Source organism: Falco cherrug (assembly GCF_023634085.1).
Source record: "Falco cherrug isolate bFalChe1 chromosome W unlocalized genomic scaffold, bFalChe1.pri SUPER_W_unloc_1, whole genome shotgun sequence".
In the NCBI taxonomy this organism is placed as follows: Eukaryota; Metazoa; Chordata; class Aves; order Falconiformes; family Falconidae; genus Falco; species Falco cherrug.
Window position 1 is genome coordinate 1,850,946 of NW_026599288.1, and position 26,281 is coordinate 1,877,226.

Consider the following 26,281-nt stretch of genomic DNA (forward strand, 5'->3'; position numbering starts at 1 on the left):
AGTCATTAATTTTAACACTGATTTCATTTAATTATCGCTTAGTCTACTCAGGCCAGGCCTTCATCTGCAGGGGCTAGCATATGGGGAGTTTAGGTTTATAGGAGAGCAGTTGGAAGACTGCATAATCTGGCGATATTGTATTTTTCTGCAGTGTTTCAGCATGAGTCATCTATGTTAATACAAGTAATTTTCAGTAGAAGTTGAGATTAAAATGGTGATAGTGATTCCTAGATTTTTCAAGCAATTTGAAGTATTAATTATCCCAAATAAACAGCAAGCACACTGATCTTTGCATTGGTAGTGGTGAGAATTCTATGGCTTAATTATGGCCTTCTTTATGATCATTTAATTTGTGTGTGCCTGGCACCAATATTACATCAAGAGCAGCACCCTATGAATGTTGGAGAGAAAACACATCAATTTGTGAAAGTCTGGATGGTCTTTGTAATAATCTTTTTCTTTAGCACTGTGCTCAACGTTACAAAATACAGAGTGAAGCAGTGCTTCATGCCTTACAGTAAAAGATCCTATGGATTCAGCACTAAAAAACTGTTTCACTTCTTAAGCAAATTATATGAACAAGTCAACATGCTCAGCCTTTCTATAAATATATCTGTTGAATAGGTTTTTGTCACCATTTTGTGGTATATTTAGCATGAATAAAAGTCTTCTACCTAAGCATAAAATGAAAAACTGGTACAATTTGCTAAAATTGAAACTAAATATAACCCACTTTCACTAAAGAGTATTTTTTCCTATATCTTAGTTATTACACATGAGCAAACTCAGTGTGGGCTAGTAGGAAAATGTTCATCTGTCTAGTAGATTAAAACATTTTGTTGATGAAAAGAGCAGTCTGAAAAGATTTTGTTTCTTTATAAATTGTAATAGTTATTAAAATGAGGATTCTGGCCCACTAAGTTACAGCCTGCCAAGACATCATTACTTAATTTCTCTAAGTAGCTATACTATTCCAGCTTCTTAAAGGTAAATGTTAGGAAAGTACTGATATTTTCATCAAGGAACAGAACAAAGTCCAACAGCTAAACAGTGTGCTTTGATAGAGGGTTTTGTGCGAAGTCTGCTAATGTAAGGGTCAGTATTGGAATATGTAGGCTTATACACTCAGGAAGATATTTGTGTGGGTACAGGATTATACATAGGAATCTGATGTCAGTGGAAAACATGAGGACAATGTTATATCCAGTTATTTCTCACTTGAAAATTCATCCTTATAGGTGCTTACAGACTGAACTGCTATTGTAAATAATAGTAGGAACTAGGTATGAAAAACAATGTTGTTTCTTGCACACTGAAATCAGTCAGAATTGGGTGTATTAGAAGATCTAGACCATAGCTCATTAGCTAATCAGTATGTGACATATTATTATTTAGTAAGAGATAATATTAGATCTGTTAGAACCAGTTCCAGAGATCCCATGATGTCAGAGATTTTTATATGGCAGGCACATAACATACTGGACAGAAAAGAGGCCCCTATTGCAGGAGTATTGATTGAGTAACTGTGGCTCCATTCAAGAAAAAGGAAAGAGTAGTCAAAGTGGGAATTTTTAAATATGCCCTGAAGTAATTGACTACAGGTAAAATAATATTAGTCTTAGTACACTGGTCAAATTTGGGAAATGAGATTTTGCTTGCTTTTCCCATTCCATTAATTTGCCCTCTCTCCCTACCATATATCACAGAATCATAGAATCATTTAGGTTGGAAAAGACCTTTGAGATCAAGTCCAACCATAAACCTAACACTGCCAATTCCACCACTAAACCATGTCCCTAAGTGCCATGGCTACATGTCTTTTAAATACCTCCATGGATGGTGACTCAAGCACTACCCTGGGTAGCCTGTTCCAATGATTGACAACCCTTTCAGCAAAGACATTTATCCTAATATCCAATCTAAACCTCCACTGGTGCCATTTGAGGTCATTTCCTCTTGTCCTATCACCTATTACTTGGGAGAAGAGACCGACACCCACCTTGCTATAACCTCCTTTCAGGTAGTTGTAGAGAGAAAGCAATAAGGTCTCCCCTCAGCCTCCTTTTCTCCAGACTAAACAACTACAGTTCCCTCAGCCACTCCTCATAAGACTTGTTCTCTAGACCCTTTATCAGCTTCTTTGCCCTTCTCTGGACATGCTCCAGCACCTCAATGTCTTTCCTGTAGTGAGGGGCCCAAACCTGAACACAGTATTTGAGGTGCAGCCTCACCAGTTCCAAGTACAGGGGGACAATCACTTCCCTAGTCCTGTTGGCCACACTATTTCTGATAGAAGCCAAGATGCTCTTGGCCTTCTTGGCCACCTGGGCACACTGCTGGCTCATGTTCAGTTGGCTGTTGACCAGCACCCCAAGGTGTCACGTTTGCTAGTCCAGTCCACTGGGAACTCCCAGGGTAGATAGGACTGCTGATAAATGATGGAAAGTGGCTTAGTGAGCACTTCCTCCAGCTCCCTCAGTACTCTTGGATGGATCCCATCTGGCCCCATAGACTTGTGTGTAAATGGTGTAGCAGGTCACTAACCATTATTCCCCTTGTATTATGATGGCTTCATTCTGCTCCCCATCTCTGTCTTCCAGCTCAGCAGGCTGTGTACCCTGAGACCAATTGGTCTTATTTTTAAAGAATGAGGCAAAGAAGGCATTAAGTGCCTCCGTCTTTTCCTGATCCTTTGTGTTCATTCCCCCCCCCATCCAATTAAAGATGGAGATTCTCCTTAGCCCTTCTTTTGTTGCTAATGTATTTACAGAAATGTTTTTTATTGTCTCTGCAGTAGCCAGATTAAGTTCTAGTTGGGCTTTGGCCCTACTAATTTTCCCCTTGCATAGCCTCATGACATCATTGTAGTCCTCCTGAGTTGCCTGCCTCTTTTTTCAAAGGTCATAAACTCTCCTTTTTTCCCTGAGTTCCAGCCAAAGCTCTCTGTTCAGCCAGGCCAGTCTTCTTCCCCGATGGCTAGTCTTTTGGCACATGGGAACAGCCTGCTCCTGCACCTTTAAGATTTCATTCTTGAAGAATGCCCACCCTTCCTGCAGTCCTTTGCCTTTCACTACTGCTTCCCAAGGGGCTCTGTCAACCAGACCCCTAAAAAGGCCAAAGTCTGCCCTCTGAAGGTCCATGGTGGCAGTTCTGCTGACCTCCCTCCTCCAAGAATCCAAACTGCTATCATTTCATGATCACTATACCCAAGATTGCCTCCAACCATCACAACACCCACAAGTCCTTCTCTGTTTGCAAACAACAGGTCCAGTGGGGCACCTTCCCTAGCTGGCTCACTCACCAACTGTGTCAGGAAATTATCTTCCACACACTCCAGGAACATCCTAGACTGTTTCCTCTCCATTGTATTGTATTTTCAGCAGACATCTGGTAAGTTGAAGAACAAGATCCCCATGAGAATAAGGGCTAGTAATTGTGAGACTTCTCCCAGCTGCTTATAAAATACTTAATCTGCCTCTTCCCCTTGGTTGAATGGTCTATAACAGACTCCCACCATGATATCTGCCTTGTTGGCTTTTCCCCTGATTCTTACCCATAAACTCTCAGCCCTTTTATCACCATCAAGCTCTAGGCAGTCAAAACACTCCTTAACATACAGGGCTACCCCAGCACCTCTCCTTCCTTGCTTATCCCTTCTGAGGAGTTTATAGCCATCTATTGCAGCACTGCAGTTGTGTGAGTCATCCTACCAGGTTTCTGTGATAGCTGCTATATCATAGCTTTTCAGCTGCACAATGGCTTCCAGCTCCTCCTGTTGTCCATGCTGCATGCATTGGTGTAGATTCACTTCAGCTGGGCTATTGATCCTGCCACTTTTTTTGGGGGGGAGAAGACCTAATTCATATGTGTTTTCATGGTTTCTAACACATCAGTAACTATTGTGTCTTTGCTGCTGCATGGATCTCCATCCCTTGCCTCCACTGAGATGGCAGACTGAAGGACCTTGCTAGTATGCAGTCCCTGAAACATTGGTGTGCTGTCCCCAGCCTTATCTCTAGCAAGCCTCATTTTATCCCTTCTGCCCGCAAATCTTGTTTAAAGCTCTTTCAGTGGGTTCTGCTAACTCCTGTGCAAAGATACTTTTCCCCCTTTGAGACAGGTGTACCCCATCTGTAGCCATTAGGCCCAGTTTTGTGTAAACCAACCCATGATCAAAACCCCCAAAATTCTGTTAGTGACACCAGGCTCGGAGCTAGGTATTGATCTGCTGGTTCTTCCTGTTTCTTCCTCCACCATTCCCTGCAACTGGAAGGACGGAGGAGAACACTACTTGTGCTCCTGATCTCTTAACCAGTCATCCCAATGCCCTGAATTCTCTTTTGATTGCCTTTGGACTTCTTGTTGTAGCTTCATTGCTGCCTACTTGAAAAATCAATAATGGATAATAATCCAAAGGCTGTACAAAGGCAGGAAGCTTTTTTTTCACAACTTTAACCCTCGCCCCCTGGCCCCAGCGAGGCAGCAGACTTCCCTAAGACGTGGATCCAGTCTGCATATTGGGCCTTCTGTTCCCTTCAGGAGAGAGTCTCCTATGACAATGACTCATCTTTTTTCTTTATGTAAGTGGTTTTGACACAGGACGTAGGCCAACTTAACCTTGGTGACTCCTCCAACCTAGATGAACCATTGTCTTCATCATTATTCAGTTCTACTTGCAGAGACTTGTACCTGTTATGCAAGGGTATGGGGTAATCACAGAGGAGATGAGCCTGCTGTGCCAGGCAGGAACTTGTTGCCATTCCCTCCTATCCCTTAAGTCACTGTGTTCAGACAGGTGGAGAGAGGATAGAGGATTCTCTACCTGACAAGCCTGTCCCAGGGAAGGTAGACTGTGAGGCTAGTTGTCTCAATTTTTTTTTCTAATATCAGGTGGGATACCATAGCAGGATTTTTTCATATTGGTACTAAGTTGTCCTGGTTTCAGCTGGGGCAGACTTAATTTTCTTCCTAGTAGCTGGTGCTGTGTTTTGGATTTGGTGTGAGAATAATGTTGAAAACACACTGATATTTTCAGTTGTTGCTAAGCAGTGTTTATACTAAGTCAAGGAGTTTTCAGCTTCTCATGCTCTGGTAGCAAGAGGGCTGGAAGGGGCACTAGGAATTGGGAGAGGACACAGCCAGGACAGGTGACCCAAACTGGCCAAAGGGATATTCCATTCTATATGAGGTCATGCTCAGCATATAAACTGAGGGGGAGTTAGCCATGTGTGTGTGTGTAACACTGCTCAGGATCTGGCTGGGCATTGGTCAGCAGGTGGTGAGCAATTGTATTGTGTATCATTTATTTTGGTGGGTTTTTTTCCTTGAGTTTTATTTTTTTTTGTTATCTCTTTCTGTTACTATTATTATTATTGTTGTTGTTGTTATTATTATATTGTACTTTATTTCAGTTATTAAATTGTTTTTATCTCAACCCACAGGTTTTACCTTTTTTTTCCCAGTTCTCCTCCCTATCCCATCAGGGGAGGTGGGGAGTGAGCAAGCGACTGCATGGTACCGGCTGGGGTTAAACCATGACTCAAGTCTGATTCATCTTTGAAGCAATAAAATCTTTAAGCAGTATGTATTGCCCCAGTGCTCAATGTGGTGCTCATCCTTTATGTGCTAGTGCTAACTCACTGCTTTATCATTCTAGTAGGAAGCTTTCATTTATTACTTTATTAAGCAGTGAAATCTAAGATTAAAATGGTGTCTATAGTACATATCTAACTAGGTTGTGAGAAATGAAATTATATGGTTTCAAATTTATGAAAATAAAATATTTCTATTTAAATAAGTGTAGTGGTTTGGTTCTTAGGCACCACTAAGTTGTATCTTACTGGTGATTATTTTTCTTTATTTTAAAGCAAATTGCTTTCAGTATGGTGAAGTTGAGAAATAATGAATTTAATTCATATTGCAAGCTACTGCCTTCCAACTGTAAATCAATATAAATGTAATGAGTATACTATTAAAGTCTTTTGCAAAAGACTATGCTATATAATTGCAGTAAACAAATACATTTCTCAAGTCATCAGGTAATTTAATGTTGCATTTCTATTTGGTCTTTATTTTAAGGGCTTCTGTGCCTCCTGTCACAACTGTCTCCAAATATCTTAACCTGTGTTGTTTGTTCAGAGCAAACGATAGCATTTTATATTTTTTTAACAGTATAGTTGATTAATGATCTGTTTTAAATCTAAATCAATGAACATGTTTTAAGATGTATTTGTGCAGGATCGGAAAACCTTGAATACCTGTTTTATTATGTCAGGGAAGAGAGGGAGGGAGGTAAATAAGAAAGATGCAGACTGTATACAGTGCTAACTTTCTTTTAAGATTTCTGTTCTTAAAGGGTAAATAATTATATTCTCCCCCTCCCCTCTGTCCAAGTCAGTATTGATTTATCCCTGCATATTTATAGAGGAAACATGTCAAAATCAAGCCAATGTACAGTATTCATAAAATGGTCCAAGTACTTCTAGTTTCATCCTATTGACACTGCAGATCAATGATCCATTAATTGATCTCCTTTACCTGTCTCTTTTGCAATGAGTCGTACATTCTCAACATAAACTTGCTGGTTAGCTATCACTGATTAAAGCCCAAAGTGCTGTCCATCAGAATAACTCCAAATTACATTATCAGCTTAAGTTGTACTGAAGGATAGTGAAAATTAAATCACTCTCTTGAATAAGCATCTGATGATGTTTTACCTGTTTCCTAACTGCAGAGCTCTTCTGTACCTACTTCAGCCAGTTTCAGGACAGCAGAAAAGCACAGAAATGCAACAGATTACTCTTTAGATAGTAAAAACCAGAAAACAGAAGACAATGAAATAACATCTCACTATGTGAGTAAACATTTGCATTGTGCATTGCTAAAATTGACTATTCTCTGTAATTTCACTAATTTTCTAATACATAATTAATTTAAAATTTGCAGGTAAAATGCTAACAGATACTTACTATCTGCATGTACCATTATTCTGGATGGAAGATTTAGGTGCTTATGATTGGTTGTGTTTTTAACAATATAAATACAGAACACCTGAAGGGCAAGTGTCAAAATAATTGGTCATTAGGCGGGGACTAAGATTTGGAGTCTAGCTTGGCTCTGCTTTTCAATGCTGCGTGACTTAGAAAAATTTTCATCCTCTGTCTTCATTCACCTATATGAAAACTGGGGAAAATGCTACAACTGTGGGAACCTATCTAGGAGAAGCACTATAGAAAACCTAAATATTTTAATTTTATTACTACATAAAGCTAGATAAATGTTATATTACATAGTTCTTTGGAGCTTTGCATTTCATTGGATTATTCTTCCTTTGTACTTAAGAGTCTTTGAGATTATTTTTTTTTACACATTTTGGTTTGTCACTGCAGGACAGTGATGGTGAAAAGAGTGATGACAAATTGGTAGTTGATGTTTCCAATGAGCTACACATAATGCTATTTTTTTGTACCTTACAATAGTGGAGGTGCAGTGGGGTGGTCTTCAGTGGTTTCCGTGCTGTGATGGGTTTACCCTGTCTGGACGCCAGGTACCCACCAAAGCCACTCTATCATTCCCCCTCCACAACTGAACAAGGAAAAGAAAATATGACAAAAGGCTTGGTGGGTCAGATAAGGACAGGGAGATCACTCAGCAATTACCGTCACAGGCAAAACAGACTTGACTTGGGGAAATTAGTTTAATTTATTGTCAATCAAATCAGAGAAGGAAAATGAGAAAACAAGTACTACATTTTAAATCCCTCCCCCCCCCCCCCCCCCTTCCTGGGCTTAACTTCACTCCGGAATTCTCTACCTCCTCCACCCAGGTGGCACAGGGGTATAGGAAATGGGGGTTATGGTCAGTTTATCACATTGTCTCTGACGCTCCTTCCTCTTCAGGGGAAGGGCTCCTCACACTCTTCCCCTGCACCAGCATGAGGTTCTACCCACAGGTTACAATTCTTCATGAAGTGCTCCAGCATGGGTCCCCCATAGGGTCACAAATCCTGCCAGCAAACCTGTTCCAGCATGGGCTCCTCTCTCTCCATGGGTCCACAGGTCCTGCCAAGAGCCTACTCTAGTGTGGGCTTCCTGTGAGGTCCCAGCCTCCTTTGGGTGCATCCATGTTCTCTGGTGTGGGGTCCTCCATAGGCTGCAGGTGGATATCTGCTCCACCGTTAACCTCCATGGGCTGCAGGGGGACAGACTGCCTCACCATGGTCTCCACCACAGGCTTCAGGGGAATCTTTGGGTGCCTGGAGCCCCTCCATCCCCTCCTTCTTCCCTGACCTTGGTGTCTCCTTAATTGATTCTCTCATATATTCTCACTCCTCTCTCCTGGCTGCAATTCTTGCTGAGCAGCTTTCCCCCCTCTTCTTAAGTAAGTTATCATAGAGGCACTACCATTGCTGCTGAGTGTCTTGGCCTTGGCCAGCAGTGGGTCCATCTTGGAGCTGGCTGGCACTGGCTTTATCACATATAGGGGAAGCTTCTAGCAGCTTCTCACAGAAGCCCTCCCTGTAGCCCCCCACTACCAAAACCTGGCAATGCAAACCAAATACATTCCACCCCTCACCTCTGTGAATCACTTATTTAATAATTATCATTAAAATCCACATTCATCACACAATTTTCACACTCTTCAAAAACTTCATTCACATCAAGAAAAGAATTCATCACACCAAATCAAAATAATATAATCACACCACCAAACAAAAGTGAACAATTTACAATTCATCCCTTGTCCCTTTACCACAATTACAATAGAAATTCCCCATGATCATTTCTCTTTTCTCTCTCTAGCTGTGTTCAGTCCATGTTTTGCCCATTACTGTGGTGATGCAGGTCGAGGCGGACTGAAAAAACGCTGTCTTTGTGGCTGGGTTTGGACAAAATGTCCTTGATTGTTTATACAAATTATTTATATATCTTAGGCAGTACATGTGTCAGACCCTGATAGGTTTTTGTGTTCTTCTTGCTTGCTATTTGCTGTAGGTGCCCGTATGCTGCGGTTCTAAGTTCCGGTTCTTCACATCCTGTTTACATACCTGACAATTTGTGGCTGTCTTAAAGGTACACGGCTAAGTCTTTGAAGTCAACTAACTTGTCTGCAGATCCACTGCAGACCCCAACAATTCCTCCTTTTTGTTTTTGAACAGCTAGTACCAGGTTTGCTGTGTGCTGCAGGGCCCTTGCAAACATGACGGCAACCAAGGCAATAGCAAACAAACAATACTGCCAATTGAGTGAATGGATGCCAAAAAGGATGACATTTTCTCAGATTTTGGTAACATGTTGCTGCAATGGGGCGCCTAAAATCCATGCAGCACATACCATCAAAATCCTCACAGCCATGTCCCTGAACCAACAAGAAAAAGCCAATAGTTGCTTTTTTTTGTTATGTATGTCATAGTGGCAAATTTGACTCACATTCTTAACTGCCTAACAAACAAGGTGATTTAACTTTTTAATGCTTTCCCTGCTGTTACTCCGGATAAGAGAAGAACCGCTGCAATACGTTCCCATCAGTTTCATAAATCAACTACATCATTACATGCTTCATCCAAAGTTCTATTGCGTTTAAGCGCATTATGCTTATCAACATGTTCATGTGTTGATTTATGTGGGTGTCATGGTCCCATCATAGCCTCCTACTACATTAGCATCTACATAAAAACAACTATTGGCATTCAAAGTGCCAACAATATCAACTTCTTGTGGGTTAACATTATACAGAGGTAATCAATTATCCCAAATATCAAGACTTTCAGTAAGATTCTTCATTCCCCACATACATTCACTTTTTTGCAACAATGTCTGCAAGTCAGTTTCGAGGAAGGACACACCAAACAAGGACTGGTTCAGTAAGGAGGCCACACATTGGTTGTTGGGTTGACTGACGGCAGCAGTGCTCCCACGATCCGGCACGCTAAGCTCAGGCTGCACACAGCGAGCAGGTATCCATCGCGGACCTTCATCTGTAGAAACACAAGCATAACCTCTCGCCCAAGTTAACAATTCATGCGGTCCCAACCAATGCCCGGTAAGAGGGTCTTTCATGCGTACTAAGACGCCTTTGTGCTTTTGCTGCTTGTCACCAACTGACACAAAATGTCGCACAATGGGAGGCACCACATGGTTGGCAGAGATTTTCAGAAAGTTCAAAAAATAGCATGCTTTCTCTAATCGTGCCTCTGGGGTCATTCCCTTCATTCCCCCTTTTTGTTTTTCAAGCTAGCGTTTAAGAGTACCATTCATGCATTCAACGATGGCCTGGCCCATAGGGGAATGGGGAATACCAAATTTGTGGGAGATCCCCCATTGGGAAAGGAACTGACTGACAGGCCTGGAACTATAGGCAGGTCCACGGTCTGTTTTGATTTCAAGAGGGACACTGAGCACAGAAAAAGCACGTTGCCAGTGCCGAATGATGTCACAACTGGTCTCACCTGTGTGGGCAGTAGCAATCATTGCAGTAGAATAGGTATCTATTGTAACATGGACATATTTTTACCTGCCAAACTCATTGTAATGAGTTACATCTGTTTGCCAAAGTTGTAAAGCTTGAAGGCCTCTAGGATTAACTCCATAATTTGGCACAGAAGTAGCATTTTGACAGTCTGGACAGGCTGCAATAAAGTTACTGCATGCAGCAGCCTGAGAGAGACCCTTTTGACCAAACTGATGATACAAGGATCGCCAATTCTGATGATAGAACTGGTGGGCTAACACGGCTTGCTGATGGACATCAGGAACAGGCACCAACAGAGCCACAGAAACTAGAGCATCAACTCTAGCATTGCCTTCAATTATAAAACCAGGTAGGGAAGTATGGCTATTAACATGCATAACATAGTATGGAGAATGGTGTTTACAAATCTCTTCCCAAACTAGAGTCAAAATTGCAAAAAGCTTGGGGTTGTTGACATGGCCAAGAACAGCCATATCTAAATTGGGAAGGAGGGCTGCCACATATGTCAAATCAGTAACAAGATTAAGAGGGCCTGGAAAATACTGAAATGCCAAAGCTGCAGCCCGTAACTCTACGACTTGTGGGGATCCTTCCTGATATACAATTTGGGAATGCCATTGCCTGTTTTTTTTCCAAGCGACTGCGGCTTTTCCCATTTTTCCAGACCCATCTGTAAATACTATGTCACCTTTGACTGGTCATCTCTGACTTAGTTGCCGTGGCTGCAAAGTTAGATTTACAGTCATTTTCAAAAGTGGATGAGGTGGATGATGGTACTGAACTTGCCTTTGAAAATTGTCAAGAACCACTTGAAGGGCAGTAGAGTTTGACAGCGCCCATTCAAAATTGAATTGTTGTACAGGGATAATCACAGTTGCTGGATCAGCTCCAGTCAACTCTAAACATCTTTTTTGGATTTTTATGATCAAATCAGCAACAAGTTTGTACCATCCAACAGCAGTTTTCTTAGGCTGCAAAGGCAAAAACAACCATTCAAATACACGCAGTGGATCTTCCCAAGCCTGGTTCCACTGGGCCAACATAGCATAAGGGGAAGATTGGTCCATTAAAATAAAACCACTTAAAGGAAGTGTGATATCTACACGCCACACGTGGTGAAGAGATCAACTGTTCGACTTCTTTCACAAGTGCTAAGTCTGCAGGTATTAAATGCCTTGGGGCTAAAAGATCTGTGTCTCCTTTTAAAGGTTGCAAAAGAGGTCGCATTTGTTCATTAGTAAGGCCTAAATAAGGCTGTAGCCAATTTAGCATTCCTGCAAGTTTTTGGACATCATTCAAAGTCTTTATGTCCAGTTTCAATTTGATAGGTTGTGGAGACACAGTTCTCTTAAGCATATTCACACCCAGATATTTCCAAGGCTCTTGTCTCTGAACTTTTTCAGGAGCTACAACCAATCCAAACTCTGCTAAGCTATGTCTGGCATCTTTTTCAACTATGTTCAGCAGTTCTTTTGATGATGCTGCTAGCAAAATGTCATCCATGTAATGATAACAGTAAACAGCCTTGTATTTGTCTCTCACAGAGCTCAGGGCTTGGGCCACAAACCATTGACAAATGGTTGGCGAGTTTCTCATGCCCTGAGGCAGCACGGTCCAGTGGTACCTTTTTGTGGGCTCAGAGTTATTTCTATTTGGTACTGTAAAAGCAAACTTTGCTTTGTCTTTTGGATCTAAAGGAATGGTAAAAAACCAATCTTTCAGATCAATAACTAAAATGTCCCAGTCTGCTGACGCAGAAGGCTCGGACACAACTTATACAACCAATGTGATCAAATTAGTGCCACTTTATTAAGGGTTACACAGCAATTTATACTCTACAGGTGCTATTAATAGACCCACACCAATTTATACCCCCAGCTAAAAATACACACGCTACGCATGCTTTGTTATGTACAAGGTGATAGGTTAAAACTACTCATTCACACGCTTCCACCTCCCCTATGATTGGTCCCGGTGTGGCACTCACACGCTGCTCCCCCCTTGTGCAGGCATCCTGTTCTTTCTCATCTTTCTGTCCCATTCTCTTACCTCTCTGTGAATACGCAGTTTCTTTGTCTCCCTTGGCCTTACATATGTCCTTCACAACACCTGCAGCTTGTTACAGCTTCGGCCTGCTTGGCCTGCTATTACAACCAAGTTATTCAGTCTGGATTGCTCATAATATGCCCATTTTCTTCCAGCCACTCCACACCAGTCCATTGGTATCATGGTGGCAGATGGCAATCCTGGCTGTAAGGCCCCCATAGGGGCCATCACTGTGTTGGCTTTACCCAGGTCATGCAACAATCACCATTTACCAGACTTCTTTTTTATCACAAATACAGGGATGTTCCATGGGCTATGTGATTCTTCAATGTGGCCCGCATCTAACTGTTCCTTAACTAATTCATGCAGGGCATACAGCTTTTCTTGGGGCAGGGGCCACTGATCTACCCATACTGGTTTGTCAGTTAACCAAGTGAGACCAAGGGTAGGCTGTTTCACTCCCTGCAATACAGTGGCCCCAGTTAAAAATCCATGGTGATACGAACTCCCCATTGTCCTAAACAATCTCGACCCCACAAAGTGAGTGCTGCGGTGGTAACGTATGGCCGGACGGAGGCAGTCTGTCCTTCTTGTGTCTTGATCTGTATAGGTTTTACAGAGAAGTAGCTAGTAGTCATGCCCCCCCAGACCTACAACTCCTGCTGTGTTATTTACCAAAGGCCATTGAGGTGGCCAGTCTTTGCTTGATATGGCAGTTACGTCTGCTCCATTGTCCAGAAGACCGCTCAATCTCACTTCTGCAGGAGTGCCTCCCAATAACACCAAAGTGCAGGTCAGGTTAGGTCCTTGTGAAGATAGTTCTTGTGTCCAACACACTTGAGGTATTCCTGTGGAGCTGAATCCTTCATCACCCCACCGCCTAGGCTCTGTTCGGGGAACACAACTCACAAAGGCACAAGTTGAGCAAGGCGTGTATTTTTTGGGATTGTAACAGGAGGCACAGGTGTAGAAACTAAGGCACATATTTGACCTGTAAAGTCTGCATCAATAACACCAACATGGACTTGTATATTTTGCAAAGTAGTACTAATTCAACCTATTAGTAAGGCACTAAGGCCCTTACCTATTGGCCCCTGAGCATTCAAAGGGACCTTAAACACTCCATGGTTGGTTAGAGTTACTGATTCACTGGTGTATACATCCATCCCTGCTGATCCCTGGGTCCTCCCTGATAATTGGTCACATAAGGCTGTCTGGTTGGTATGACAACCTGAGGTTCTTGTGTCATCGCGTGCCTCCTCGCACTCTTGTGAGCATTTCCCTGGCATGGTAGGTGAAATCCTTCTTTATCGTAACGAGAATTACATTGCTTTGCAAAATGCCCTTTCTTTCCACAGTGGAAACAAGGAATTATCTCTGAGGACAGTTTAGGTTGTGGTGCGTGTTGTTTTTTGGAGGGGCAGTTCTGTTTATGGTGTCCTGACTTACCACAAGAATAACATTTCATTTGCACAGCAGCCATTACTGCTAGTTTGTGTTCCAAGGTGCCTACCTTGGTACAGGCTAATATCATATCATAGCTTCTAAATTGGGTTCACCTGGCAATCCGTCTATTTTTTTTTGACAATCAGCATTGCTGTTATCTTTGGCTAATTGCTTTATTAGCATGTCACTCAGGTGAGGGTCAAACACTTGAGAGGCAATAGCATGTTGCAATTGTTCCACAAATAGCAAAAATGGTTCTTTTGGACCTTGCTTAATTGTTGTATAACGCTGTTTTGGCTCTGCTAATTGTGCAGTTTTCAATATTGCTTGCATGCCTGTATTTTTTACTTGATCTAATACTACGGTGGGCCACTGAGCCTGATCTTGAGGGTTGGCATACTGCCCAAGACCCATCAACAGATCAGGCCCATTAGCAAACGGGGGATCATCTTGTGGAAGGTTTTTATTCTGCAGTCCCTGCTGTTCCGCAGCTGTCTGCCAGGTGACGTGGAAGACGGCTAGTTGCACAAGTTGGAACATAATCTGCCCAGCTGAGAAATTATAAAAGGAGTCAAAGCGTCCATGGTTAGCAAACGCAACAATTGCATTGTAGGTGGCGAATTCACCCCGTATTGAGAAACAGTTTTTTGGAAGTCCTGTACTACTTTCCAAGCAAATGGTGTGTGAACGTGAGGTTTAGGAGCAGCCGCATCTCCCATTACAATAGGATATGCGTGCGGTGCATCGGTGGAAGGAGTAGGAAGATCAAGGAGTGGTCTGCCTATCTGTTCTACTAAATCCCAGTTTCCATCTCTTAATGCCCCATCTCTTACAGCCTGCCAAAATCGCCGAGGGTTGCGTGTCATTACTGTACCACTGGAAACTGGATTTTTACCACCACCATCTTCTTCATTGCCTGTGACTGATAACGTTGTCGTAGCTGGACAACAATCCGGGTTTTCGGCATTTCCATCCTGCGCAGGCAGGGCCAGAGCCGAGGGGGCGGGCGGGAGGAGCGGAGCAGTCAGAGGAGGAGGGAGTGTGGGCCGGCACAAATGTTGGGGGGAGTCAGGGGGGCCGGTATCGGTCCGCCCAGGTTTCTGCTTGTTGTTCTCGTCCTTGGAATCGGTATCGAGTATAAGTCGATGCAGTTGGAGAGATTTAGGGGATTCGGGGCATTGGGGAGTGGCATCTGGTAAGGGGCACAGACTCTCCCCCTCCCCCACCCCCTCATCCTCTTGTCTGTATTCTGGAGGGGGATACAGGGGAGGTTTGAATGATACACCCCCATTCGCATTTTGCTGACTTTTTAAGCCCCCACTCATGCCTTGCTGATTTTTCAAGCCCCTACTTGCGTCTTGATGATTTTGCAAGCCCCCACTCACATTTTGCTGACTTTGCAAGGCCCCACTCGCGTCTTGCTGACTTTGCAAGCTCCCACTTGCGTCTTGCGGACTTTGCAAGCTCCTGCTCGCATTTTGCTGATTTTGCAAGCCCCCTACAGCATGTCTAAGCAATCCCCATGTAAGCAAAATCCCCGACGCCTCTTTGTCTCCTTTCTCCAGAGCTTCTGTCAATGTTGATCCTAAATTGTCCCAGGTCCACACACTAAGAGCAGTCGCAGGGGATGCTTCCACTCCATGTGTTTTGGCCCACAATAACATATTTTTTAGCTGGAGCCCATCTAAAGTAATTCCACGCTTCTCTAATACTAATTTCCACATTAATAGCACCATGGTATCTTCTTTAGATAACTTAGTTTCCATGTTGTCCCTGGTGGCTCACCTTACCGGTGTTACCTTCTCCCGGGATCTTGCAGCCACTCACTGCGCTATTCTGCTTCACCAGGCTCCGCCTCCCCAGCAACCCGCTGGTCACAGTCTCAGGATCGCTCCTGACACCCCTTACCGGGGTCAGATCGGCACAGTCTCAGGGTCTCTTTTTGATACCCTTTACTGGGATCACATCGGCACGTTGGGGTCACCAAATGTGGTGACGCAGGTCGAGGCGGACTGAAAAAACACTGTCTTTGTGGCTGGGTTTGGACAAAATGGCCTTTATTGTTTATACAAATTATTTATATATCTTAGACAGTACATGTCAGACCCTGATAGGTTTTTGTGTTCTTCTTCTTGCTTGCTATTTGTTGTTGCTTTAGGCGCCCGTATGCTGCGGTTCTAAGTTCCGGTTCTTCACATCCTGTTTATACCTGACAATTTGTGGCTGTCTTAAAGTCTTAAAGTCAACTAACTTGTCTGCAGACCCGCTGCAGACCCCAACACATTACCTCTCCCAATTACTATCAATATCTCAAATTCCTCATGCCCCACGTTCAGTGCCAAAAAGTACTGTGGTGGATTGACCCTTGCTGGATGCCAGGTGCCCACCAAGCTGCTCTATCACTGCCCTCCACAGCAGAACAGGGGGGGAGAAAATAAGATGGAAAAACCTTTATGAGTCAATATAAAGACAGTTTAGTAAAGCAAAAGCAAAAGCTGCATGCAGAAGCAAAGGAAAACAAAAGTTTTATTTTCTACCTTCCATCAGCAGGTGATGTCCAGCTACTTCCTGGGAAGTAGGGTTTAAGTACGCTAACAGTTGCTCTGGAAGACAAATATTAAAATAATGAATGCCCCCCTTCCTCCTCCTTTTCTTAGCTTTATTGCTGAGCAGATGTCATATGGTGTAGAATATCCCTTTGGTCAGTTGGGGTCAGCTGTCTTGGCTATGTTCCCTCCCAAGATCTTGCCCATCCCCAGCCAACTGGTGAGGCAGGGGGTAAGGTTGGAGAGACAGCCTTGATGCTGTGCAAGCACTGCTCAGCAGTAGCCAAAACACTGGTGTTTCTAGCTACCAATACAAAGCACAGCGCTGTGAGGGCTGCTATGGGGAAAATTAACTCCATCTCAGCCAGACCCAATACATGTGCATATTAGATATATGAATAAGATTGTCTTCATAATGGAGCTTGAAATTCCTGAAGGAATCCACTCAGATCTTTTTTTCTTTAGAAAGCAAATCAGATCTGTAACACTTTTTTTCTACAAAGGAACTTTTTGGGTTTGTTCTACTAACCAAAAGTCTACTTGAGATACTTGCAGCCAGCACAGCATAACAGTTAACATGCAACTTGTAATGGTATCTGTGGTTTTTTTCACTCTGTCCTTATTTTATGAACTTGATCAGGTATGTCAAGTGCCTCACTTTGTCACCTGAAAAAGGAAAATTACTTGTCTATTTCAATATTCTTATGTTTTTAACATTATTTTTCATGGCTAATGGCATTAAATTTTAAGACTTTAAAAAAATAGTTTTCTTTGATTATCTGCCTTGATTTTATAATTGTATCAGCTTAAATCACTTATGGACTGAAGTAACATGTAATGTTTTATGACAGATCCTCACTCCAAAGTGTGAATTGCTCAAGACAAGCATTAGTGTTTAGTATGAGGTTTTTATATTAACCTATGTTGTTGATGTTTAGGATCCTTCCTCTCCCCAGGGGAGCCCAGCACACTCTCCATGAGAGAATGGGTTGGAGAAGACTCAACTGCTGAAAAAAGATGCAGCAATTAGTCCAGTGTCTATTGCACCCTCCAGCAGTACTCCTTCCTCAAAATCCAAAGAACTTAGCCTTGTAAGTGCTTCTGAATTCTGCTAACCTGTAATAATATGCTGAAACACATGTTGACCAGATCTGTATCTGAACACAATTCGGATTTCTAAAGCTATCAGTAAAACACTATGAAACATCAGTATAAAATTCCTTTATTTTCTGTTTTTAGGGAATTTAATAAAATAATAAAGTCCACAGCCTTCTGGGGGATAAAAAGAGGCTATTTTAACTGCTGATGTGGATAGATGATGGATGTGCTGTGCTGAATGTTTTTCTCCTCCCCCATATAAAAAATTATCATTCAGAGAAGGGCTCCTTGAGCTGTTTTCTTTTGTTGTAGTTTACAGCAAGTTCAGTTCCCTGCTTGGATATAATTTGGTTGTTAGCTTTGTTTGAATTACCAGGTGATATACAGCAACAATAATTTTTATTTTCTATCCAAAAAGTAATCTGTTATTTACAAGAGCCTTCTTTGACTTGCTTCACAAATCATGGTGCAAAGAAAGAACAGCCTGCAAGTCAGGGATGTTCTTTCCTTTCCTGTTTGTGACCATAATTGATCACATTTCTGAGCTGCACTGTAATTCCTCTCTGTTCTTTGCAGGTCAGGGTATGTGATTATTTTTTAAAAATAAAATATATAAAAGCCTAAAGTAAATGTAGTACTCGGGAAAGGTGATAGAATGACAGGTTCAGACCCAGGAGTCAGCTGTTTGTCTGATGCAGAAGCTTGTCACCAGAGTAGCACTGCACAGTTCCTGACTTTATACCGATTACTGTCTCTGCCCTGTTATCAGCATCACATTTAGGGATGAATTGTTTCTTAGTTATGGGTTTTCTTCTGCTCTTCTTATTCACTAGGCAGTGGCCTCTCACAGAAACTCATAATCATAATGTGAACAGGTCCACCATGAGCAGACTGAGACAACCAACAGAGTTCATATATGCTGCCAATACTCAGATGGTAATTATTTTCAGTCATTGAACTTATTCTGAATCATACAGATGCCCCAAATGAAGAAAGATTTGAAGGCTATAGTTAATTCTCAAAGCCATTCTGTCCTTTTAAGTGTCTCTGTGTGCTTCTCTTCATTGCCAGTGAATATTAAAACCAAAGTCTAAAAACTAGGTTTCACATAGCACCACACTGCTCTGCTTGCATCTGCTCTTTTTTTCAGCCACTAATTTAAAACCAAAAAGTAAAATAACTAATGAACTATCTTTTTATTTTTTGATTATTAGAATGATAATTCTACCACCCCTGTATCTAAATCAAATACCCCCAACTCCACAGACTGATGCTCAAGCTCTAGGCAGCAATTTCACTCATGGATTGAGATCTGTGCCTGGCAAACTTCCAGGTCAGTATCAGTATATTCAGATGATAGAAAACTGTAGCCATTAATTCTTAAACAGTTTCCCTTTAAAACTACAGTGACAAAGCTGTACATTACAGCTGCTTAAACTGAATGCTGAGCTGGTTCTTCAGCATTTTAATACAGCATATTTTCTCTACAGCTTGCAAAATTTATATTTAATCTGATGAGCTTGGCCTGGCTGTGTGACTTCTCTTTTTCCTCTTTATAGCTTCAGGTTTAAGGACACCTATGGCAGTGCCACGTCCTTACCCTACTCCATTTGACATTGTGCCACATGCTGGTTTGAATGGGGAGCTGACCAGCCCCAGAGCTGTCTATGCCAGTCTACACAATGAGCTACCTCAAATGAGTGCAGTAGCTGCAGCAGCAGTTTATGGGAGATCTCCAGTGGTAAGCATTTGCTGCTAGTCTATTTGGAGTTAAGAGCAATTCATGATAAATGCAAGACCCTTGTTAAATCTGGTTCAGTCTCTGTAATTTGGGGAGCATGATATGGAGGACATTAAACTGTCTTCTTTTGCTTATCTCCATCTTTAATACAACTTTTTGTTTTGCTTGGGGAAAACTACAGGTTGGTTTTGATCCACCTCATCACATGCGAATCCCAGGCATCCCTCCCAATCCGATAGGCACCCCAGGAGGAAAACCATGAGTATCAAACATTCAACTTCAAAAGTCAACAGTCTACTGAAGTTGTGTTCCCTTGCTAGTTGGAATTCCCTTTAGCTACTGAAAATTATTGTATGAATAGGAATAAATATAGCTATTTGGAAAGTGAAGGTGAAACACTGTTAAATCTTAAAATTGTATTTGTAAATTTGTTATGAAGACTAATAACAGATGACAAATACTGGGTGGTATAGAGCAAAGCAGACAGTGATAGATGGAAAAAAGGAGCTGAACTTCAAAGTGTTTGTGGCAGGTTAACCCCAGTTGGAAGCTAAGCACCACACAGCCACTTGCTCACTCACCCCACTACCCCAGCAGGATGGCAGAGAGAAAAGGAAAAGCAAAAGCAAGACAACTCATGGGGCAAGATTGTAGAGGGATTTTTAAATGACCGAGGGCATATATTACCATTGTCCGGGTTGGACAACCCAGGCCTGTTAGTTGAAGCTGCAGAGCAACTTTAAATTGTCCTTGGAACAAGCAGTGTGAGAAAGAAAACAAGCTATGCACAAACAAGAAGCCAGGTGCAGAGCAAGTCCTGGGAACCGCGGAATCAACGCACTCTCATCGGCACACTCTGATAAGGCACCTGCAGCATGCCCACCAGTCAGCGACACGGACCCCCACGTGGCCCAGAGACTTTTATCCAATCACCTGTGTGTAAAGTTGGGTGAGCGGTCGGTTTAATACAAAACCAGTGTTGCAAAGGCAACCACTTGCTACCTCCCACAAGTAGACCAATGCCCAGCCAGTCTCTGAGCAACAGCTACCTTCCCCCAGAACCTTTTCCCCTCAATTTTTATTGCTGAGCATTTTATTATATGGCATGGAATAACCCTTTGGTCAGTTTGGGTCAGCTGTCCTAGTTGTGTCCCCTCCCAACCTCCTGCACACCCCCAACCTACTCGGGGGGGGGGGCAGGGGGGGGAAGGGGGGGAAAAGATAAAGCCTTGACACTGTGCGCTGTTCAGCAATAGCCAAAATACTGATGTGTTATCAGTGCTGTTTTAGTCACAAATCCAAAACATAGCACCATATGGGCTGCTATGAAGAAAAATTCCATCTCAGCCAGACCCAGTAGAGTGTTATATGCTGAATCTGACTGTCTGGTCTTAGAAATGCAAACTTGAATAGGATCTCAGCTTTCCATCTTTGCTGTACTTTGCTTCTTAGTTCAAAAAATAATTTTTTTGTTCACAAAAGCTAGGCAATCACTTGCAAACTTACCATCTGCTATAAACAGCAGTCTGAAAAGGAACACTGAAATGTTTTGTTTGATTGAAAATATTGAAAAGCATTATGGTATCATAATCTTCAAATTCATCCTTGATGGAACTGACCATAAAAGGTAACTCCTCTACCAGATTTCACTTGTGAGCCTAAGAAAAGGAATTACACAGATATGAAGAGCTCTTTAAAAGAAGGGAAAAAATAAAACAGTGATACAAATCATATTGATCCAGATTTTCTGTAAGGGTCCTCAATTTCCACTTCTTGTGTGATACTCACAAGAAACAGTGACCAGGTAATATTGGAAAGGTTAAAGGGTAGGGGATGTACTTTTTGCCATTCCCTTCCTCTGTTTAATGTATTAATGTGTTTACAGAGCAGGGTGGAGGGTATTCACACACCTGCATGCATATGAATAAATATGCTCACCTGATTGTGAGTTTGTAAACACATAAGATAGATAACATATAATGGGAAAAGTGATCAATCCTAGTACCTGTAACTTCTCTTATATAAATGCATCATATAAATCATAGCCTGCATTCACTCTGACATTCGTTATCGACTCAGCTTTTTTTGCTACTTGCTCTGCCCTAGTAGTTGACTAAGATGATTTTTTAACTTGGTATGATAGCTTCTAGGATTAGCTGTTTGCATTAAAAATTCCGTAGAGCAGAAATCTTCATCCTACACATTTGGTGGGCACATAAAAATTTTCTGCCATAATGTTCAAATGTTCTCAACATTCAAGTTCATCCTTGGTGAAGCTAGTTGCACAGAAAAGGTGACCCACTCTAACAGGCTTTGCTTCTTATGGTTGTAGGCTCACAACAAGAAACATTTGAAACAACAAGGTAAGTCTGGTTAGTGGCAGTCACCTTTTACAATCAATTCCATCAAGGATGAATTTGAACATTGATGGACAAGAAGTTGAATGTGAGGCCAACAATGTGTTCTTGTGGCAAAGGTGGCTAATTGTACACTTGGCTGCATTAGGAGGGGTGTTGCCAGCAGGTTGAGGAAGGTGATCATCAGGTGTTTATAGTGTCAGATATTTCTAAGATGCTTAGAGTTCTTCAAATAAGCCACATGCAGTATTAATTCACAGTGTTTAAAAACAAACAAAGCAAGCACCAGTTTAATCACAGATACTGGTATGGAATGATGAATAGAGTGAGAATAACATAGTCACAAATAATTCCAGAACTAAGATTTATTTTTGTAATTTTTCAAATATGTTCCTTATGTACTTTATAAGCATGTTAAAAATTACAGTGGTTGATGAAAATATCATATATTAAGTGCTCAACATGGCTCTGCAGAGAGTGACTGAAACTTTATGCAGAAATTAGAAATGATGATAATAAAGTTCTACTTGTGGGGGGGTTTTACAGATTTCAGGTCATCATCAGCTGCTTTTTTAGTGCCTTACTGTAGGAAATGAATTAAAGAGATATTGAAGAGCTTTCAATTTTCTGTAGTGATAACTGAACCAAAAATTCTACTCGTATAGGCAATTTGCTGCTTCTAACAATGACAGAAATCTGACCTACCCTTTCTTGAATGTGATTAATGAAAAAAAAAAAGGAGGATGATGATACAGTGTGTCACTCAGATCTGTCAGAACAAGAAATAGGGGGCCGGACAAGGAGGGCGTGTAAAGTTCTAGGAGTAGGACACAAAGGTGAAAATGCATTTGTATTTTATTCTGCTGAAAATTATTGTTCTAATATTGATGTGCTATTAATCTTAAATAAGAAATTAAATAGTTAAATTCTGATGCCTGCCTTCTTCAGTGACTTTCAAGCAACAATTAAGGAAATGTTCTAAGTATTCTCATGAAATTATTTTTTTGGTGAGTTATTCTTATCCTCACCATTGTGAAAATGGGTTTTTCATCAGTACTATTGTGACTTTTTTAGGACTAAGGAGATTAAAACCTTCTATTAAGCATACGTCTATACTTGTAGATGAACCCTCTTGTAAAGTTTATGCTCTTGTAATAGATGTGACACGGAAAATATTTTGAGATGAAGGTGTTGATAATTTATTCACAGATGGCATAACTGGCAGTCATACAACATATTCTTTCTCAGTGATCTGACAAGAGAAATTGGGATTTGAGGTTGTTGAGTCTGTTTTTAAAAAACAAGCCCAGAAGAAAGAAAAAAACCTAGTGCGTTTTTTCCTGGTCTGTTATGTCAGATGTCAGCAAGTGTGCCTTGCGGACTTAAATACTTGACAGCAGTGTACCTTTACATACAGTGCTAGGCAGTTTCACTCAAGCTGTGTGGGACCCTGCCTTCAGGTCAGCTTGGCAGTGCTTGCTGAGGTTCACACATTAGAGTCAGTAAGGGAACATCCAAATGACCCCTGCCATTCAGCTGCCCCCTTAATATTCTGCAACAGTCAGCTGTCTGTTTCTGTCCTCCACAGGGGCTCTGATCTGTCTTTCCTTCCCTTTTCCACATGTACTGTTCTCTCCACACATTGAAATTTAAGAAGTGTCATGTATACTCCTCACTCATGCCAGAAATCTTCATCACAAGAGTTGTAAAAGCTCGATTGATTGGTAGGTGATCCTTAACTTGACACTTTAAAAGGGAAGGAAAAGTACCCAAGCACGTGCTTTGAGATCTGTACTGTAGGTATCTGAATAATTTGTTCTTCAAATTATTGCAAAAATTGCAAGAGGAGCTAGGTGCACAATATAAATGCCCACAATGGAAAATGATAAGCTGTTGATGTGCATATGTATGTATACATGCATACTGCATACCCATCTTATTCTCTTTTCTTAAATAGGCTTGAAGAATAACTTAATAAATCACTGTCCTCCCCCCCCCTCACACACACCCCCATCCCCCAGAGCGTATTCATTTCATGTAAGTGCAGATGGTCAGATGCAGCATGTTCCTTTCCCTCCTGATGCTCTCATTGGTCCAGAAATCTCTCACCATGCCCGTCAGATCAGCACTCTGAATCATGGGGAAGTGGTGTGTGCACTTACCATCAGCAACCCCACAAGCTGTGTACACAAGTGGAAAGGGGTGTGTCAAAGTCTGGGATATTAGCCACCCTGACAACGAGAGCCCTGTCTCTCAGCCAGACTGTCTGGTAAGCAAAGTGGCATATGATGGTGGAAAAGGTAGCAGGTTGTGTTAAGACTGAAATGATATTGTTAGGGTACAAAAAACAGTGGCTATTTGAGTGTTGTCATTGAAATCAAAGCTTGATACTTAATTTTTAATTTTGCCATTTATTTTAGAACTGAGTTAGAAGCATGTTCCTTGTAGTACTTGTGTTTTTCCCCAAATGAATTAAAACATACTTAATATCCTAAAATTCTATTAGTAGGGGGAAAGATCAAAGACAGCACATACAAACTTTGACATTTGTTGTCAGTCTTAAAGCTTGATATTCTATCATGTTAAAAATTTCTGTCTTGTGAGGAGACTGAGGCATGAACTCCTGAATTTGACCAGAAGACACTTTATTAGTCTAAAACCCACACTTATATATCCTAATTTTTTGTTCATGCACAACGTACTAAATTATAATTGGTTAATCAATACTGTTCACACACTACTTGGCTACATATAATTGGTTAATTACTAAGTTACAAACACACTGAACTTGTTGCATTTTTTTTTTCTCTCTTCTTTCTTATCTCTGTGAATTTCATGTTCTCAGCCAGCTGTCAACATGGCATCGCGCATCTGCTCCAGCCTTGCTTCATATCCCATTTTTCTTCCAGGCATTCAGCCAACCTTATCTTACTTTCTTCTTTAGCCTTCAAGGTCCTTCACAGGAATCGTGGCCTCCAGCACCTGCTACAAAGCTCTCTACAGTCTTGCAGCTGCCTTCTCAGAGAATATTTGAAGCCTGTGTCACATTTTGTGTTTATGTATGTGTGAATGCATTGCCCTGTCTAGACATGACAATAAAAAATAACCCTGAGTGTTATTCACAAATTATTTGAATGTGCTAACAAGGTGAACCATTGTTAGCAGCTTTTCTCATGTCATTTACCATTCTTGGTAAGATGTTGCTTCTTGTTACAGCAGCTGTTAAATGAGAACTGTGCAGTACATGTAGAGATATAATGAATTGCTACAAAAATTGCTACACAAATGAAGAAAATTGCCCAAATATTTATTCTGTGACATCTCCTAGAAAGTGACAGCAAGTCTCACTGGAACAAAGGGGGAGGAGGAGAAGGTGTTCAGGGAATTTTGAACTTCCCCTTGCTGAGAGGTTAATGTGCTGAAATAAACAAAGTATGCAAATGTAGCTTTCTACACAAGCTGTTGAGTACAGCTTTCCTGAATTGTTTCAGGTTGGGTTCAGTTTTTTCCATTTTGATGCTAATTAAGATAAAATTCCTCTCACTACTGAATTTTGTAGATCAAGTTTAAGTACTTCCCTAATGTAATTTTCTGGCATTAATACACTTTATCATTGTCATAAGTATAAATGGCTCATTAAACCCAGGAAGGAATACAATACTTTTATGGATTGCTCTCATGTTAATGCTGTTTTCCTTCCTCATGAGTAATCTCTTGATGGTTTCTGTCTCTAAAGAACAGAGCTAACTACATCCATTCCTGCAGAATGCTTCCAGGCAGCCATTTTCCACAAAGCTGCTACTATCTGTATACAGCTCCCAGTCAGGATCCTTCAATGGTGTATCCTTTAGGTCCTCCCGACTGGAGTATACATGTTCAATGGTCACTAGACAGTCATGTTCTAGTTGTTCTTCTTCCTGTATAGATCTCAAAAAGACTGCAGGATTGGTCAGGTTAGTTGTTTTCAAAATCACATAATCCTGTTCTGTCAGGGCTACTTGATATTTCATCATTCTGCTAGGGGACATCCAGTGACCCCCCTTTTGTTCTAAAGCAGTGATTACCATATGTGGTACATATACCATTATCATCCTTCCCAGGGTTAATTTTCAAGCTTCTTGTATCAACATTATTGTAGCAGCAACTGCTCGAAGGCAACTAGGCCACCCTTTACTTACAATGCCCAGCTGTTTGGAAAAATACCCAACCGATCTTTTCCAACTTCCCATCTTCTGGGTTAGCACCCCGAATGCAAGATGTCTTTCGTGAACAAACAACTGAAAGTCTTTGGTTAGGTCCGGCAGTCCCAATGCTGGTGCAGTCATCAAAGCCCGTTTTAAGTCCTGAAAGGCCCTTTGTTGTTCTGGGCCCCACACAAACAGTACAATCTTTTGGGCTTCATATAACGGTTTTGCTAACAAACCATAATTCATTATCCAAAGCCGGCACCACCCTGTCATTCTTAGAAAAGCTCTCAATTCATGTACATTTTTAGGTTCAGGGATACCACATATTGCCTCCTTTCAGTCTGTTCCCAATTGTTGTTGTCCCTTAGAAATCTAAAAGCTCAAGTATAT

General features: G+C 41.6%; 1 pseudogene; it reads left to right on the forward strand.

The window, feature by feature from the left end:
* Window positions 1-26,281, forward strand: part of LOC129734950 (transducin-like enhancer protein 4) — a 42,435-nt pseudogene that overhangs the window by 8,370 nt on the left and 7,784 nt on the right.